This window comes from Anomaloglossus baeobatrachus, unplaced genomic scaffold, assembly GCF_048569485.1.
Source record: "Anomaloglossus baeobatrachus isolate aAnoBae1 unplaced genomic scaffold, aAnoBae1.hap1 Scaffold_3964, whole genome shotgun sequence".
NCBI classification, from domain to species: domain Eukaryota; kingdom Metazoa; phylum Chordata; class Amphibia; order Anura; family Aromobatidae; genus Anomaloglossus; species Anomaloglossus baeobatrachus.
The window spans coordinates 1-13,550 of NW_027443302.1; the positions used below are offsets into that span (position 1 = coordinate 1).

At 47.4% G+C, this 13,550-nt stretch overlaps 8 non-coding genes across 8 annotated transcripts; all 8 read right to left on the bottom strand.

The window, feature by feature from the left end:
• Positions 1-95: 95 nt before the first annotated feature.
• On the bottom strand, positions 96-286 carry LOC142276293 (U2 spliceosomal RNA). The gene has a single exon (XR_012739766.1). It is a non-coding gene; the product is annotated as a U2 spliceosomal RNA (small nuclear RNA).
• Positions 287-1,673: 1,387 nt separating this feature from the next.
• Positions 1,674-1,864, bottom strand: LOC142276312 (U2 spliceosomal RNA). The gene has a single exon (XR_012739783.1). It is a non-coding gene; the product is annotated as a U2 spliceosomal RNA (small nuclear RNA).
• A 1,387-nt stretch (positions 1,865-3,251) lies between these two features.
• LOC142276305 (U2 spliceosomal RNA) lies at positions 3,252-3,442 on the bottom strand. Its single transcript, XR_012739777.1, has one exon. It is a non-coding gene; the product is annotated as a U2 spliceosomal RNA (small nuclear RNA).
• Positions 3,443-4,829: 1,387 nt separating this feature from the next.
• LOC142276317 (U2 spliceosomal RNA) lies at positions 4,830-5,020 on the bottom strand. The gene has a single exon (XR_012739787.1). It is a non-coding gene; the product is annotated as a U2 spliceosomal RNA (small nuclear RNA).
• A 1,387-nt stretch (positions 5,021-6,407) lies between these two features.
• On the bottom strand, positions 6,408-6,600 carry LOC142276313 (U2 spliceosomal RNA). Its single transcript, XR_012739784.1, has one exon. It is a non-coding gene; the product is annotated as a U2 spliceosomal RNA (small nuclear RNA).
• A 2,190-nt stretch (positions 6,601-8,790) lies between these two features.
• On the bottom strand, positions 8,791-8,981 carry LOC142276325 (U2 spliceosomal RNA). The gene has a single exon (XR_012739789.1). It is a non-coding gene; the product is annotated as a U2 spliceosomal RNA (small nuclear RNA).
• A 1,387-nt stretch (positions 8,982-10,368) lies between these two features.
• LOC142276326 (U2 spliceosomal RNA) lies at positions 10,369-10,559 on the bottom strand. Its single transcript, XR_012739790.1, has one exon. It is a non-coding gene; the product is annotated as a U2 spliceosomal RNA (small nuclear RNA).
• Positions 10,560-11,946: 1,387 nt separating this feature from the next.
• Positions 11,947-12,141, bottom strand: LOC142276319 (U2 spliceosomal RNA). Its single transcript, XR_012739788.1, has one exon. It is a non-coding gene; the product is annotated as a U2 spliceosomal RNA (small nuclear RNA).
• Positions 12,142-13,550: the final 1,409 nt, after the last annotated feature.

A 13,550-nucleotide genomic window follows, 5' to 3' on the forward strand; every position in this document is an offset into this window, starting at 1 on the left:
AGGTGCATATGAAGACGTATGCTTTCTTCCAATTCATTAAATCGGGCTAATATGAATCAGGTGAATTGAGTTCTGCTTTTGGAAACTGGGTTAAGAAGGGGTGCACCGTTCCTGGAGGTACTGCAATACCAGGTCAATGCGTGGAGTGGACAGAGCAAGCTCTTTTTCCATCTCCCTGTTCTAAAAATCCATTTAATATATGGTCCCCAGATAGGGGACGTATCAGATATTAAACTGATAAGAACAGATACTACACTTGATCTTAGCCAAAAGGCCGAGAAGCGATAACCAGAATTGGTTTGGGCCTCGAGTGGCACCCTGGCCTATGCCGGACACATCTTAGGGAGAGAGAGCGAGAGGGAGACAAACCCACGCCTACACAAGACATTTTGTCACCCAAGCCAACCCTTGAAAAGGCTGCTTTGCAGAGCCAAAACAAGAAGAATGGTGCGTTTTGCAGCCGCCGCCCACTGCAATGAATCTGAATAACTCCTCCTTTAGGGCGCAAGCAACTCCCCTCCCCCTTGCAGTCTTTCCAATTCACGATACAAAAAGACGGACAGGACAGGTTGCCTGACTTTCCGTCACTGCCACCCTTTGCCATCCTTACCCGTAGAAAGCCCTTTCATCATCCCCAAACCCTAATCTTTTCCCTTTCCTTCCCAGCCCCCAAACCCTGCCCTCTGTACCTTTCTCACCACCCGCTTCCCTTCTCCTGTCATCCCCCTACCACCCGGGAAAAAAAGAGATTGCCCCCTCCTTCCACTAGCCCACCCTCCCACCCAAAGAACAACTTCTTCTGCGCAGCTTGTTTTCTAGGCAGCAGCGCTATTGTGATGTCATCGGGGGGCATTGTGACAAGCCGCCAGTGTTCCGTCTCTTCATGTTGTGCACAGTTCAAACGGAAAATACATCAACAGGCAGACTACAGAAAAGCTTACTATCAAAGGTTAGAGGGGGGCTTTCTCAGAGGGCTTTTTACAGTTTTTCTATTCCCAATTAGCCGTTTAAGTGTACTTATTGAAAGTAGTAATTCTTTCATAGGCCGCCCTTTCTTAGTATTTGACGTTCCTTATATTGCGGTATGAGGCTTCGCAGTAGGTTGCAAACATTCATCACCCATGACTGTCCCCAATTGAGCTCAGAAGCTCAATGTCTATCATGACCTCTCTTTTAGAATGTCCAAGAGCAAGCAAACTATTCCTCCAGGAGAGGGCGCCAACAGACTACTAAAGAGATCATCATTACTCAAAGAAAACCCCAAAAACCAATGCATGATAGGAATAAACAGGTAACTTTCTTTGGAGTGGAAGCGGAGAGATCGCACCAGATGCCAATTCTAGATGTTATCACACCTGTGGTCACTGCAGCAGCAGGTGAATCCACTTTGTCCAAAAGGGATCTATTCCATTCAATTGCAAATGATCTAGATAAGACAGAGAACTGCAGCACGGGGACATAGCCGAGTTGGTCAGGTTGAGTGGTGATGAGTTTGCTATTTGGATGAATAAAGAAAGTCAAAAGTGTGAAAGATAAAAAACAAAAGGAGGAAGTGTGAAAAGTGAATGGGCCAAATTGAGGTGCATATGAAGACGTATGCTTTCTTCCAATTCATTAAATCGGGCTAATATGAATCAGGTGAATTGAGTTCTGCTTTTGGAAACTGGGTTAAGAAGGGGTGCACCGTTCCTGGAGGTACTGCAATACCAGGTCAATGCGTGGAGTGGACAGAGCAAGCTCTTTTTCCATCTCCCTGTTCTAAAAATCCATTTAATATATGGTCTCCAGATAGGGGACGTATCAGATATTAAACTGATAAGAACAGATACTACACTTGATCTTAGCCAAAAGGCCGAGAAGCGATAACCAGAATTGGTTTGGGCCTCGAGTGGCACCCTGGCCTATGCCGGACACATCTTAGGGAGAGAGAGCGAGAGGGAGACAAACCCACGCCTACACAAGACATTTTGTCACCCAAGCCAACCCTTGAAAAGGCTGCTTTGCAGAGCCAAAACAAGAAGAATGGTGCGTTTTGCAGCCGCCGCCCACTGCAATGAATCTGAATAACTCCTCCTTTAGGGCGCAAGCAACTCCCCTCCCCCTTGCAGTCTTTCCAATTCACGATACAAAAAGACGGACAGGACAGGTTGCCTGACTTTCCGTCACTGCCACCCTTTGCCATCCTTACCCGTAGAAAGCCCTTTCATCATCCCCAAACCCTAATCTTTTCCCTTTCCTTCCCAGCCCCCAAACCCTGCCCTCTGTACCTTTCTCACCACCCGCTTCCCTTCTCCTGTCATCCCCCTACCACCCGGGAAAAAAAGAGATTGCCCCCTCCTTCCACTAGCCCACCCTCCCACCCAAAGAACAACTTCTTCTGCGCAGCTTGTTTTCTAGGCAGCAGCGCTATTGTGATGTCATCGGGGGGCATTGTGACAAGCCGCCAGTGTTCCGTCTCTTCATGTTGTGCACAGTTCAAACGGAAAATACATCAACAGGCAGACTACAGAAAAGCTTACTATCAAAGGTTAGAGGGGGGCTTTCTCAGAGGGCTTTTTACAGTTTTTCTATTCCCAATTAGCCGTTTAAGTGTACTTATTGAAAGTAGTAATTCTTTCATAGGCCGCCCTTTCTTAGTATTTGACGTTCCTTATATTGCGGTATGAGGCTTCGCAGTAGGTTGCAAACATTCATCACCCATGACTGTCCCCAATTGAGCTCAGAAGCTCAATGTCTATCATGACCTCTCTTTTAGAATGTCCAAGAGCAAGCAAACTATTCCTCCAGGAGAGGGCGCCAACAGACTACTAAAGAGATCATCATTACTCAAAGAAAACCCCAAAAACCAATGCATGATAGGAATAAACAGGTAACTTTCTTTGGAGTGGAAGCGGAGAGATCGCACCAGATGCCAATTCTAGATGTTATCACACCTGTGGTCACTGCAGCAGCAGGTGAATCCACTTTGTCCAAAAGGGATCTATTCCATTCAATTGCAAATTATCTAGATAAGACAGAGAACTGCAGCACGGGGACATAGCCGAGTTGGTCAGGTTGAGTGGTGATGAGTTTGCTATTTGGATGAATAAAGAAAGTCAAAAGTGTGAAAGATAAAAAACAAAAGGAGGAAGTGTGAAAAGTGAATGGGCCAAATTGAGGTGCATATGAAGACGTATGCTTTCTTCCAATTCATTAAATCGGGCTAATATGAATCAGGTGAATTGAGTTCTGCTTTTGGAAACTGGGTTAAGAAGGGGTGCACCGTTCCTGGAGGTACTGCAATACCAGGTCAATGCGTGGAGTGGACAGAGCAAGCTCTTTTTCCATCTCCCTGTTCTAAAAATCCATTTAATATATGGTCCCCAGATAGGGGACGTATCAGATATTAAACTGATAAGAACAGATACTACACTTGATCTTAGCCAAAAGGCCGAGAAGCGATAACCAGAATTGGTTTGGGCCTCGAGTGGCACCCTGGCCTATGCCGGACACATCTTAGGGAGAGAGAGCGAGAGGGAGACAAACCCACGCCTACACAAGACATTTTGTCACCCAAGCCAACCCTTGAAAAGGCTGCTTTGCAGAGCCAAAACAAGAAGAATGGTGCGTTTTGCAGCCGCCGCCCACTGCAATGAATCTGAATAACTCCTCCTTTAGGGCGCAAGCAACTCCCCTCCCCCTTGCAGTCTTTCCAATTCACGATACAAAAAGACGGACAGGACAGGTTGCCTGACTTTCCGTCACTGCCACCCTTTGCCATCCTTACCCGTAGAAAGCCCTTTCATCATCCCCAAACCCTAATCTTTTCCCTTTCCTTCCCAGCCCCCAAACCCTGCCCTCTGTACCTTTCTCACCACCCGCTTCCCTTCTCCTGTCATCCCCCTACCACCCGGGAAAAAAAGAGATTGCCCCCTCCTTCCACTAGCCCACCCTCCCACCCAAAGAACAACTTCTTCTGCGCAGCTTGTTTTCTAGGCAGCAGCGCTATTGTGATGTCATCGGGGGGCATTGTGACAAGCCGCCAGTGTTCCGTCTCTTCATGTTGTGCACAGTTCAAACGGAAAATACATCAACAGGCAGACTACAGAAAAGCTTACTATCAAAGGTTAGAGGGGGGCTTTCTCAGAGGGCTTTTTACAGTTTTTCTATTCCCAATTAGCCGTTTAAGTGTACTTATTGAAAGTAGTAATTCTTTCATAGGCCGCCCTTTCTTAGTATTTGACGTTCCTTATATTGCGGTATGAGGCTTCGCAGTAGGTTGCAAACATTCATCACCCATGACTGTCCCCAATTGAGCTCAGAAGCTCAATGTCTATCATGACCTCTCTTTTAGAATGTCCAAGAGCAAGCAAACTATTCCTCCAGGAGAGGGCGCCAACAGACTACTAAAGAGATCATCATTACTCAAAGAAAACCCCAAAAACCAATGCATGATAGGAATAAACAGGTAACTTTCTTTGGAGTGGAAGCGGAGAGATCGCACCAGATGCCAATTCTAGATGTTATCACACCTGTGGTCACTGCAGCAGCAGGTGAATCCACTTTGTCCAAAAGGGATCTATTCCATTCAATTGCAAATGATCTAGATAAGACAGAGAACTGCAGCACGGGGACATAGCCGAGTTGGTCAGGTTGAGTGGTGATGAGTTTGCTATTTGGATGAATAAAGAAAGTCAAAAGTGTGAAAGATAAAAAACAAAAGGAGGAAGTGTGAAAAGTGAATGGGCCAAATTGAGGTGCATATGAAGACGTATGCTTTCTTCCAATTCATTAAATCGGGCTAATATGAATCAGGTGAATTGAGTTCTGCTTTTGGAAACTGGGTTAAGAAGGGGTGCACCGTTCCTGGAGGTACTGCAATACCAGGTCAATGCGTGGAGTGGACAGAGCAAGCTCTTTTTCCATCTCCCTGTTCTAAAAATCCATTTAATATATGGTCCCCAGATAGGGGACGTATCAGATATTAAACTGATAAGAACAGATACTACACTTGATCTTAGCCAAAAGGCCGAGAAGCGATAACCAGAATTGGTTTGGGCCTCGAGTGGCACCCTGGCCTATGCCGGACACATCTTAGGGAGAGAGAGCGAGAGGGAGACAAACCCACGCCTACACAAGACATTTTGTCACCCAAGCCAACCCTTGAAAAGGCTGCTTTGCAGAGCCAAAACAAGAAGAATGGTGCGTTTTGCAGCCGCCGCCCACTGCAATGAATCTGAATAACTCCTCCTTTAGGGCGCAAGCAACTCCCCTCCCCCTTGCAGTCTTTCCAATTCACGATACAAAAAGACGGACAGGACAGGTTGCCTGACTTTCCGTCACTGCCACCCTTTGCCATCCTTACCCGTAGAAAGCCCTTTCATCATCCCCAAACCCTAATCTTTTCCCTTTCCTTCCCAGCCCCCAAACCCTGCCCTCTGTACCTTTCTCACCACCCGCTTCCCTTCTCCTGTCATCCCCCTACCACCCGGGAAAAAAAGAGATTGCCCCCTCCTTCCACTAGCCCACCCTCCCACCCAAAGAACAACTTCTTCTGCGCAGCTTGTTTTCTAGGCAGCAGCGCTATTGTGATGTCATCGGGGGGCATTGTGACAAGCCGCCAGTGTTCCGTCTCTTCATGTTGTGCACAGTTCAAACGGAAAATACATCAACAGGCAGACTACAGAAAAGCTTACTATCAAAGGTTAGAGGGGGGCTTTCTCAGAGGGCTTTTTACAGTTTTTCTATTCCCAATTAGCCGTTTAAGTGTACTTATTGAAAGTAGTAATTCTTTCATAGGCCGCCCTTTCTTAGTATTTGACGTTCCTTATATTGCGGTATGAGGCTTCGCAGTAGGTTGCAAACATTCATCACCCATGACTGTCCCCAATTGAGCTCAGAAGCTCAATGTCTATCATGACCTCTCTTTTAGAATGTCCAAGAGCAAGCAAACTATTCCTCCAGGAGAGGGCGCCAACAGACTACTAAAGAGATCATCATTACTCAAAGAAAACCCCAAAAACCAATGCATGATAGGAATAAACAGGTAACTTTCTTTGGAGTGGAAGCGGAGAGATCGCACCAGATGCCAATTCTAGATGTTATCACACCTGTGGTCACTGCAGCAGCAGGTGAATCCACTTTGTCCAAAAGGGATCTATTCCATTCAATTGCAAATGATCTAGATAAGACAGAGAACTGCAGCACGGGGACATAGCCGAGTTGGTCAGGTTGAGTGGTGATGAGTTTGCTATTTGGATGAATAAAGAAAGTCAAAAGTGTGAAAGATAAAAAACAAAAGGAGGAAGTGTGAAAAGTGAATGGGCCAAATTGAGGTGCATATGAAGACGTATGCTTTCTTCCAATTCATTAAATCGGGCTAATATGAATCAGGTGAATTGAGTTCTGCTTTTGGAAACTGGGTTAAGAAGGGGTGCACCGTTCCTGGAGGTACTGCAATACCAGGTCAATGCGTGGAGTGGACAGAGCAAGCTCTTTTTCCATCTCCCTGTTCTAAAAATCCATTTAATATATGGTCCCCAGATAGGGGACGTATCAGATATTAAACTGATAAGAACAGATTTTTGATTTAATGAAGCTTTCCAAAGCACCACAAAAAATGCATGACCGAAGTCACACCAAAAACAGTGCAAAGGCTAGGATTCGTGTGGACCCCACCGTGAGGAGAGGGTCCCCAAAAATCAACCCCGTCCCTCCGAGCCAGAAGGCCACAGCAAGGGTCAGGGATCTTCGGTGCTCCCCCAAGCCGAAGCCTGGTTGAGCCTTGTCGTTGCTCCCAGCGTCCACCCAGGCATCTTACCCAAGTGGAGTAGAGAGCTACTAGTTGTTGGTTTCGCAGCCGAAACTGCCCGGACCGTCAACCGGTGTTGGTTTCTCAGCCCAAGGCTAACCGGACCTCCAACCGGGTGTTGGTTTCTCAGCCGAAGCTGACCCAGACCTCCAACCGGGTGTTGGTTTCTCAGCCGAAGCTGACCCAGACCTCCAACCGGGTGTTAGTTTCTCAGCCCAAAGCTGACCAGACCTCCGACCGGGATTGTAAAAATTTCCCTTCCTAGCCAGAAGGCCGGGATAGGGTAATATGCTCAAAAAGTATGAAAAGGCAAGGTACGGTGTGCTACAGAGCCCAAGGCTTGCCGGGGTCCCAAGCCAGCAAGCTCAGACACACTCCAGGGTCGTCAGTCCTGGGGCACGTTGTACCATAGCCCCCCCACCCTTACTCAGTCTAATAGCCTCGATCCTGGTAGGGCCATGTTTTCCTCTAGATGAATATACTATCCACCCAGAGTACTAGCAAGCGCAACCTTCCAGTGTGCATTGTATCATTGTACTAAGGTGGCCTGGAGCTTAAACCACCTCTTCGAACAACACTACACTTGATCTTAGCCAAAAGGCCGAGAAGCGATAACCAGAATTGGTTTGGGCCTCGAGTGGCACCCTGGCCTATGCCGGACACATCTTAGGGAGAGAGAGCGAGAGGGAGACAAACCCACGCCTACACAAGACATTTTGTCACCCAAGCCAACCCTTGAAAAGGCTGCTTTGCAGAGCCAAAACAAGAAGAATGGTGCGTTTTGCAGCCGCCGCCCACTGCAATGAATCTGAATAACTCCTCCTTTAGGGCGCAAGCAACTCCCCTCCCCCTTGCAGTCTTTCCAATTCACGATACAAAAAGACGGACAGGACAGGTTGCCTGACTTTCCGTCACTGCCACCCTTTGCCATCCTTACCCGTAGAAAGCCCTTTCATCATCCCCAAACCCTAATCTTTTCCCTTTCCTTCCCAGCCCCCAAACCCTGCCCTCTGTACCTTTCTCACCACCCGCTTCCCTTCTCCTGTCATCCCCCTACCACCCGGGAAAAAAAGAGATTGCCCCCTCCTTCCACTAGCCCACCCTCCCACCCAAAGAACAACTTCTTCTGCGCAGCTTGTTTTCTAGGCAGCAGCGCTATTGTGATGTCATCGGGGGGCATTGTGACAAGCCGCCAGTGTTCCGTCTCTTCATGTTGTGCACAGTTCAAACGGAAAATACATCAACAGGCAGACTACAGAAAAGCTTACTATCAAAGGTTAGAGGGGGGCTTTCTCAGAGGGCTTTTTACAGTTTTTCTATTCCCAATTAGCCGTTTAAGTGTACTTATTGAAAGTAGTAATTCTTTCATAGGCCGCCCTTTCTTAGTATTTGACGTTCCTTATATTGCGGTATGAGGCTTCGCAGTAGGTTGCAAACATTCATCACCCATGACTGTCCCCAATTGAGCTCAGAAGCTCAATGTCTATCATGACCTCTCTTTTAGAATGTCCAAGAGCAAGCAAACTATTCCTCCAGGAGAGGGCGCCAACAGACTACTAAAGAGATCATCATTACTCAAAGAAAACCCCAAAAACCAATGCATGATAGGAATAAACAGGTAACTTTCTTTGGAGTGGAAGCGGAGAGATCGCACCAGATGCCAATTCTAGATGTTATCACACCTGTGGTCACTGCAGCAGCAGGTGAATCCACTTTGTCCAAAAGGGATCTATTCCATTCAATTGCAAATGATCTAGATAAGACAGAGAACTGCAGCACGGGGACATAGCCGAGTTGGTCAGGTTGAGTGGTGATGAGTTTGCTATTTGGATGAATAAAGAAAGTCAAAAGTGTGAAAGATAAAAAACAAAAGGAGGAAGTGTGAAAAGTGAATGGGCCAAATTGAGGTGCATATGAAGACGTATGCTTTCTTCCAATTCATTAAATCGGGCTAATATGAATCAGGTGAATTGAGTTCTGCTTTTGGAAACTGGGTTAAGAAGGGGTGCACCGTTCCTGGAGGTACTGCAATACCAGGTCAATGCGTGGAGTGGACAGAGCAAGCTCTTTTTCCATCTCCCTGTTCTAAAAATCCATTTAATATATGGTCCCCAGATAGGGGACGTATCAGATATTAAACTGATAAGAACAGATACTACACTTGATCTTAGCCAAAAGGCCGAGAAGCGATAACCAGAATTGGTTTGGGCCTCGAGTGGCACCCTGGCCTATGCCGGACACATCTTAGGGAGAGAGAGCGAGAGGGAGACAAACCCACGCCTACACAAGACATTTTGTCACCCAAGCCAACCCTTGAAAAGGCTGCTTTGCAGAGCCAAAACAAGAAGAATGGTGCGTTTTGCAGCCGCCGCCCACTGCAATGAATCTGAATAACTCCTCCTTTAGGGCGCAAGCAACTCCCCTCCCCCTTGCAGTCTTTCCAATTCACGATACAAAAAGACGGACAGGACAGGTTGCCTGACTTTCCGTCACTGCCACCCTTTGCCATCCTTACCCGTAGAAAGCCCTTTCATCATCCCCAAACCCTAATCTTTTCCCTTTCCTTCCCAGCCCCCAAACCCTGCCCTCTGTACCTTTCTCACCACCCGCTTCCCTTCTCCTGTCATCCCCCTACCACCCGGGAAAAAAAGAGATTGCCCCCTCCTTCCACTAGCCCACCCTCCCACCCAAAGAACAACTTCTTCTGCGCAGCTTGTTTTCTAGGCAGCAGCGCTATTGTGATGTCATCGGGGGGCATTGTGACAAGCCGCCAGTGTTCCGTCTCTTCATGTTGTGCACAGTTCAAACGGAAAATACATCAACAGGCAGACTACAGAAAAGCTTACTATCAAAGGTTAGAGGGGGGCTTTCTCAGAGGGCTTTTTACAGTTTTTCTATTCCCAATTAGCCGTTTAAGTGTACTTATTGAAAGTAGTAATTCTTTCATAGGCCGCCCTTTCTTAGTATTTGACGTTCCTTATATTGCGGTATGAGGCTTCGCAGTAGGTTGCAAACATTCATCACCCATGACTGTCCCCAATTGAGCTCAGAAGCTCAATGTCTATCATGACCTCTCTTTTAGAATGTCCAAGAGCAAGCAAACTATTCCTCCAGGAGAGGGCGCCAACAGACTACTAAAGAGATCATCATTACTCAAAGAAAACCCCAAAAACCAATGCATGATAGGAATAAACAGGTAACTTTCTTTGGAGTGGAAGCGGAGAGATCGCACCAGATGCCAATTCTAGATGTTATCACACCTGTGGTCACTGCAGCAGCAGGTGAATCCACTTTGTCCAAAAGGGATCTATTCCATTCAATTGCAAATGATCTAGATAAGACAGAGAACTGCAGCACGGGGACATAGCCGAGTTGGTCAGGTTGAGTGGTGATGAGTTTGCTATTTGGATGAATAAAGAAAGTCAAAAGTGTGAAAGATAAAAAACAAAAGGAGGAAGTGTGAAAAGTGAATGGGCCAAATTGAGGTGCATATGAAGACGTATGCTTTCTTCCAATTCATTAAATCGGGCTAATATGAATCAGGTGAATTGAGTTCTGCTTTTGGAAACTGGGTTAAGAAGGGGTGCACCGTTCCTGGAGGTACTGCAATACCAGGTCAATGCGTGGAGTGGACAGAGCAAGCTCTTTTTCCATCTCCCTGTTCTAAAAATCCATTTAATATATGGTCCCCAGATAGGGGACGTATCAGATATTAAACTGATAAGAACAGATACTACACTTGATCTTAGCCAAAAGGCCGAGAAGCGATAACCAGAATTGGTTTGGGCCTCGAGTGGCACCCTGGCCTATGCCGGACACATCTTAGGGAGAGAGAGCGAGAGGGAGACAAACCCACGCCTACACAAGACATTTTGTCACCCAAGCCAACCCTTGAAAAGGCTGCTTTGCAGAGCCAAAACAAGAAGAATGGTGCGTTTTGCAGCCGCCGCCCACTGCAATGAATCTGAATAACTCCTCCTTTAGGGCGCAAGCAACTCCCCTCCCCCTTGCAGTCTTTCCAATTCACGATACAAAAAGACGGACAGGACAGGTTGCCTGACTTTCCGTCACTGCCACCCTTTGCCATCCTTACCCGTAGAAAGCCCTTTCATCATCCCCAAACCCTAATCTTTTCCCTTTCCTTCCCAGCCCCCAAACCCTGCCCTCTGTACCTTTCTCACCACCCGCTTCCCTTCTCCTGTCATCCCCCTACCACCCGGGAAAAAAAGAGATTGCCCCCTCCTTCCACTAGCCCACCCTCCCACCCAAAGAACAACTTCTTCTGCGCAGCTTGTTTTCTAGGCAGCAGCGCTATTGTGATGTCATCGGGGGGCATTGTGACAAGCCGCCAGTGTTCCGTCTCTTCATGTTGTGCACAGTTCAAACGGAAAATACATCAACAGGCAGACTACAGAAAAGCTTACTATCAAAGGTTAGAGGGGGGCTTTCTCAGAGGGCTTTTTACAGTTTTTCTATTCCCAATTAGCCGTTTAAGTGTACTTATTGAAAGTAGTAATTCTTTCATAGGCCGCCCTTTCTTAGTATTTGACGTTCCTTATATTGCGGTATGAGGCTTCGCAGTAGGTTGCAAACATTCATCACCCATGACTGTCCCCAATTGAGCTCAGAAGCTCAATGTCTATCATGACCTCTCTTTTAGAATGTCCAAGAGCAAGCAAACTATTCCTCCAGGAGAGGGCGCCAACAGACTACTAAAGAGATCATCATTACTCAAAGAAAACCCCAAAAACCAATGCATGATAGGAATAAACAGGTAACTTTCTTTGGAGTGGAAGCGGAGAGATCGCACCAGATGCCAATTCTAGATGTTATCACACCTGTGGTCACTGCAGCAGCAGGTGAATCCACTTTGTCCAAAAGGGATCTATTCCATTCAATTGCAAATGATCTAGATAAGACAGAGAACTGCAGCACGGGGACATAGCCGAGTTGGTCAGGTTGAGTGGTGATGAGTTTGCTATTTGGATGAATAAAGAAAGTCAAAAGTGTGAAAGATAAAAAACAAAAGGAGGAAGTGTGAAAAGTGAATGGGCCAAATTGAGGTGCATATGAAGACGTATGCTTTCTTCCAATTCATTAAATCGGGCTAATATGAATCAGGTGAATTGAGTTCTGCTTTTGGAAACTGGGTTAAGAAGGGGTGCACCGTTCCTGGAGGTACTGCAATACCAGGTCAATGCGTGGAGTGGACAGAGCAAGCTCTTTTTCCATCTCCCTGTTCTAAAAATCCATTTAATATATGGTCCCCAGATAGGGGACGTATCAGATATTAAACTGATAAGAACAGATTTTGATTTAATGAAGCTTTCCAAAGCACCGCAAAAATGCATGACCGAAGTCACACCAAAAACAGTGCAAAGGCTAGGATTCGTGTGGACCCCTCCGTGAGAAGAGGATCCCCAAAAATCAACCCCGTCCCTCCGAGCCAGAAGGCCACAGCGAGGGTCAGGGATCTTCGGTGCTCCCCCAAGCCGAAGCCTGGTTGAGCCTTGTTGTTGCTCCCAGCGTCCACCGAGGCATCTTACCCAAGTGGAGTAGGGAGCTACTAGTCGTTGGTTTCGCAGCCGAGACTGCCCGGACCGTCAACCGGTGTTGGTTTCTCAGCCCAAGGCTGACCGGACCTCCAACCGGGTGTTGGTTTCTCAGCCCAAGGCTGACCGGACCTCCAACCGGGTGTTGGTTTCTCAGCCCAAGGCTAACCGGACCTCCAACCGGGTGTTGGTTTCTCAGCCAAAGCTGACCCGGACCTCCAACCGGGTGTTGGTTTCTCAGCCCAAAGCTGACCGGACCTCCGACCGGGATTATAAAAATTTCCCTTCTTAGCCAGAAGGCCAGGATAGGGCAATATGCTTGGAAAGTATGAATAGGCAAGGCGCGGCGTGCGACAGAGTCTGAGGCTTACCAGGGTCCCAACCTAGCAAGTTCAGACTCCCTCCAGGGTGTCCATTCCTGGGGCACATTGCACCATAACCCCCACACTTACTCAGTCTAATAGCCTCAATCCTGGTAGGGCCATGGTTTCCTCTAGATGGATATACTATCCTCCCAAAGTACTAACAAGTGCAACCTTCCAGTGTGCATTGCATCATTGTACTAAGGTGGCCGGAGCCTTAAACCACCTTTTCGAACGATACTACACTTGATCTTAGCCAAACACTTGATCTTAGCCAAAAGGCCGAGAAGCGATAACCAGAATTGGTTTGGGCCTCGAGTGGCACCCTGGCCTATGCCGGACACATCTTAGGGAGAGAGAGCGAGAGGGAGACAAACCCACGCCTACACAAGACATTTTGTCACCCAAGCCAACCCTTGAAAAGGCTGCTTTGCAGAGCCAAAACAAGAAGAATGGTGCGTTTTGCAGCCGCCGCCCACTGCAATGAATCTGAATAACTCCTCCTTTAGGGCGCAAGCAACTCCCCTCCCCCTTGCAGTCTTTCCAATTCACGATACAAAAAGACGGACAGGACAGGTTGCCTGACTTTCCGTCACTGCCACCCTTTGCCATCCTTACCCGTAGAAAGCCCTTTCATCATCCCCAAACCCTAATCTTTTCCCTTTCCTTCCCAGCCCCCAAACCCTGCCCTCTGTACCTTTCTCACCACCCGCTTCCCTTCTCCTGTCATCCCCCTACCACCCGGGAAAAAAAGAGATTGCCCCCTCCTTCCACTAGCCCACCCTCCCACCCAAAGAACAACTTCTTCTGCGCAGCTTGTTTTCTAGGCAGCAGCGCTATTGTGAT